Source organism: Sinocyclocheilus grahami, unplaced genomic scaffold (genome assembly GCF_001515645.1).
Source record: "Sinocyclocheilus grahami isolate Dianchi unplaced genomic scaffold, SAMN03320097.WGS_v1.1 scaffold1622.1, whole genome shotgun sequence".
In the NCBI taxonomy this organism is placed as follows: Eukaryota; Metazoa; Chordata; class Actinopteri; order Cypriniformes; family Cyprinidae; genus Sinocyclocheilus; species Sinocyclocheilus grahami.
The window spans coordinates 137,191-141,899 of record NW_015506801.1 but is presented as its reverse complement, the minus strand read 5'-3'; the positions used below and the strand labels follow the sequence as shown (position 1 = coordinate 141,899).

At 47.4% G+C, this 4,709-nt stretch overlaps 1 protein-coding gene across 1 annotated transcript in view; it reads right to left on the bottom strand.

The window, feature by feature from the left end:
* Positions 1 to 4,709, bottom strand: part of LOC107571630 (leucine-rich repeat and immunoglobulin-like domain-containing nogo receptor-interacting protein 1) — a 10,537-nt gene that overhangs the window by 3,174 nt on the left and 2,654 nt on the right. The gene's annotated exons all lie outside the window — the stretch shown is intronic.

The following is a 4,709-nucleotide window of genomic DNA, read 5'->3' as shown; positions in this document are numbered from 1 at the left end:
AGAGAGAGAGAGAGAGAGAGTATTAACATGACTGTGATGTTCGTCATGAGTTTGAGATCGTGATGTGATGAGTGTCGCAGTGACGCTCCTCAGATTCAGAGGTCAGAGGTCAGAATCAGAGTTGTTCTTGCTGTTGGGATCTGTTGCTCGTCTGAAGGCGTGTGTGTGTGTGTGTGTGTGTGCAGGAGGAACAGATGTGACTCTGTGGGATTGTCCGGGAATCCAAGCGGCATGTTTGCATAACCAAATGCTGGCAGTGTTCAGCGCATCAAAGCCACAACAAAACACGGAGTGCTGCCAGACACACACGCGGCCGCCAGTGTGTGAGTGAGTGTGTGCGCGAGCGTGAATGTGAGTCTGTGTGCGTGTGTGTGAGTGAGTGAGTGAGTGAGTGAGTGAGTGAGTGAGTGAGTGCGCGAGCGTGAGTGTGAGTCTGTGTGTGTGAGTGAGTGAGTGCGAATGTGAGTGAGTCTGTGCGTGCGTGTGTGTGTGTGTGTGAGTGAGTGAGTGAGTGAGTGCGCCAGCGTGAATGTGAGTCTGTGTGCGCATGTGTGTGTGTGAGTGAGGTGTGTGTGTGTGTGTGTGTGTGTGTGTGTGTGAGTGAGTGAGTGAGTGCGCGAGCGTGAATGTGAGTCTGTGTGTGTGTGTGTGTGTGTGTGTGAGAGTGAGTGAGTGCGCGAGCGTGAATGTGAGTCTGTGCGTGTGTGTGTGTGTGAGTGAGTGAGTGCGCCAGCGTGAATGTGAGTCTGTGTGTGTGTGTGTGTGAGAGAGAGAGTGAGCGTGTGTGTGTGTGAGAGAGAGTGAGCGCGTGGGTGTGTGTGTGAGAGAGAGTGAGCGCGTGGGTGTGTGTGTGAGAGAGAGTGAGCGCGTGGGTGTGTGTGTGAGAGAGAGTGAGCGCGTGGGTGTGTGTGTGAGAGAGAGTGAGCGCGTGGGTGTGTGTGTGAGAGAGAGTGAGCGCGTGGGTGTGTGTGTGAGAGAGAGTGAGCGCGTGGGTGTGTGTGTGAGAGAGAGTGAGCGCGTGGGTGTGTGTGTGAGAGAGAGTGAGCGCGTGGGTGTGTGTGTGAGAGAGAGTGAGCGCGTGGGTGTGTGTGTGAGAGAGAGTGAGCGCGTGGGTGTGTGTGTGAGAGAGAGTGAGCGCGTGGGTGTGTGTGTGAGAGAGAGTGAGCGCGTGGGTGTGTGTGTGAGAGAGAGTGAGCGCGTGGGTGTGTGTGTGAGAGAGAGTGAGCGCGTGGGTGTGTGTGTGAGAGAGAGTGAGCGCGTGGGTGTGTGTGTGAGAGAGAGTGAGCGCGTGGGTGTGTGTGTGAGAGAGAGTGAGCGCGTGGGTGTGTGTGTGAGAGAGAGTGAGCGCGTGGGTGTGTGTGTGAGAGAGAGTGAGCGCGTGGGTGTGTGTGTGAGAGAGAGTGAGCGCGTGGGTGTGTGTGTGAGAGAGAGTGAGCGCGTGGGTGTGTGTGTGAGAGAGAGTGAGCGCGTGGGTGTGTGTGTGAGAGAGAGTGAGCGCGTGGGTGTGTGTGTGAGAGAGAGTGAGCGCGTGGGTGTGTGTGTGAGAGAGAGTGAGCGCGTGGGTGTGTGTGTGAGAGAGAGTGAGCGCGTGGGTGTGTGTGTGAGAGAGAGTGAGCGCGTGGGTGTGTGTGTGAGAGAGAGTGAGCGCGTGGGTGTGTGTGTGAGAGAGAGTGAGCGCGTGGGTGTGTGTGTGAGAGAGAGTGAGCGCGTGGGTGTGTGTGTGAGAGAGAGTGAGCGCGTGGGTGTGTGTGTGAGAGAGAGTGAGCGCGTGGGTGTGTGTGTGAGAGAGAGTGAGCGCGTGGGTGTGTGTGTGAGAGAGAGTGAGCGCGTGGGTGTGTGTGTGAGAGAGAGTGAGCGCGTGGGTGTGTGTGTGAGAGAGAGTGAGCGCGTGGGTGTGTGTGTGAGAGAGAGTGAGCGCGTGGGTGTGTGTGTGAGAGAGAGTGAGCGCGTGGGTGTGTGTGTGAGAGAGAGTGAGCGCGTGGGTGTGTGTGTGAGAGAGAGTGAGCGCGTGGGTGTGTGTGTGAGAGAGAGTGAGCGCGTGGGTGTGTGTGTGAGAGAGAGTGAGCGCGTGGGTGTGTGTGTGAGAGAGAGTGAGCGCGTGGGTGTGTGTGTGAGAGAGAGTGAGCGCGTGGGTGTGTGTGTGAGAGAGAGTGAGCGCGTGGGTGTGTGTGTGAGAGAGAGTGAGCGCGTGGGTGTGTGTGTGAGAGAGAGTGAGCGCGTGGGTGTGTGTGTGAGAGAGAGTGAGCGCGTGGGTGTGTGTGTGAGAGAGAGTGAGCGCGTGGGTGTGTGTGTGAGAGAGAGTGAGCGCGTGGGTGTGTGTGTGAGAGAGAGTGAGCGCGTGGGTGTGTGTGTGAGAGAGAGAGTGAGCGTGTGTGTGTGTGTGAGAGAGAGAGTGAGCGTGTGTGTGTGTGCGTGCGTGCGTGAGCGTGTGTGTGTGCGCGTGCGTGAGTGTGTGTGTGCGTGAGCATGCGTGTGTGTGTGTGTGTGTGGTGTGTGTGTGTGTGTGTGTGTGTGTGTGTGTGAAAGAGAGTGTGTGTGTGTGTGTGTGCTGAGATCAGAGAGCAGGATGTGTGCGGTGTGCTGGCAGCATATGTCGTTTGAGTGAGTTTAATGCACGAGTCCAGTCTAATCTGCTCTACAAATGGCTGTAATGGAGGCTGTAGTGTTCGTCTGTCTGTTTGTTTACTCCAGCATGTTTTGTTTCAGTCCGTTAAGCATCTTTAAAAGTGCTCAAGAGGCTTTAAACTACATGCCCTTTAAAAGACCATCGACAAACCCGCTGAACACACAGAACTCACTCGGAATGAGATTTAATCATTAACACTCGTTTGTTATTATGACACGTGTCAAACTTTCCCATGCACATGTATTTCTAACCCCCAACAATCATTCATATTCATGCATTTGGTAGATGCTTTTATCCAAAGCAACTTGCATTGCATTGGATGCACAATTTTTCATGCAAAGTTCATGCAATCCATAGGAATCAAACCCTGCACTGTTTGCAGCATTAGTAATACGAGTACTAAAAGTGATATAATGTGCATATTAGAACTAAATACTATTAAACTAAATCTATTAAATAACATTTTTGTTACTTTAAGTTAAACAAATGCTAATTGAAATAAGATACATTTTAAATATATTTAACCTGACATACAAAAATAACTCAAACTAAAACTGGAATAAAAACAAACAAAAACGATACAGACGTATTTAAATTATATTAAAAATAAAATATTAAAAATAAAATTATTAAAAATAAAAAACATTGACAAAAACACAACAAAATTACTCAAATAAGTAAAAGATCAACTATGAACAATGTTTATTGAACAGTCTGTTGCAACACAGAATTTGCAGTGAGTGCATGAACTGATTATATAGAAACTTTGAATGCACAGTAAACTGAGTTTGGATAAAAGCATCTGCCAAATGCATGAATGTAAATGGGTTTTGATTTTTTTTTGGAGATATTACCTCTATGTATTAGTATTGTTATACCAACAGATTTAATAAAACGGCATTTTCTTAAGAGAAATCTCAAACATGAACTGTAATGTTATATCATAGCTGTATAGTCTACATATTGTATTGCTCAAAAACCTAACAAAGTATTTATTAAAGTATTTGATGTTATTTTTAATGCATCATGTAATAATTTAATATTTTTTGAGCCCTGCATTTATTACAGTCAGTGTTATTTTATTATCATTGAGACACTATTATAGTTTTGATACATTTTTGAATTAGTTTTTATTTTTAATATTTTCCATTTTCATTTGACGTGTTTTAATTTGGTGAATTTAATTTGTTGCGTTGTCAATTTTTTTTGTTTTGTTTTGAAGTTTATTTTTGGAAGTTTTAGTTTTATAATAACCCTGATTACAGGTTTTGATTTTCTTGTCGTTATTTATAAAGCAGCTCTCTTCCAGTTCCAGTTTGACTCACTCACACGCTCACAGATTTTCTGGAAAGGAATCGGATTCGTCTGAGGGTCTGGTTACAGTCAGAGGTCACTCAATCCTCCAGCTCTGGATGTAAACCACCGCATCACATGATCAGTCACTCAGCACAGCTGGAAAAACCTGCACTTCCATAATATACTTAAAGTGCTCTATTTTCACGCACTATGATAGATAGTTCAAGTGTACTACAAGTGGTACTAAATACATATATTTTTTAAATACAGAGATTGAATGTTATAAGCACATTTTAGTTCATATTCATGGAGTCCTAAAATAGCACAGTTGAGTACACTTAGATGATCTTAAGTTTTGTGTGAAACCAGAGTGCTGCCAGACACTCACGCAGCCGTCAGTGTGTGCGTACATGTGAGTGAGTGAGTGTGTACGTGTGAGTGAGTGTGTGTGTGTGTGTGTGTGTGCGCACGTACGTGTGAGTGAGTGTGTGAGTGTGTGTGAGTGTACATGTGAGTGAGTGAGTGTGTACGTGTGAGTGAGTGTGTGTACGTGTGAGTGAGTGTGTGTGTGTGTGTGTGTGTGCGCACGTACGTGTGAGTGAGTGTGTGAGTGTGTGTGAGTGTACATGTGAGTGAGTGAGTGTGTACGTGTGAGTGAGTGTGTGTGTGAGTGTGTGTGTGTGTGAGAGAGTGTGTGCGTGTGCATGTGAGTCAGTGAGTGTGTACGTGTGAGTGAGTGTGCGTGTGAGTGTGTGTGTGTGTGTGTGTGAGAGAGTGTGTGCGTGTG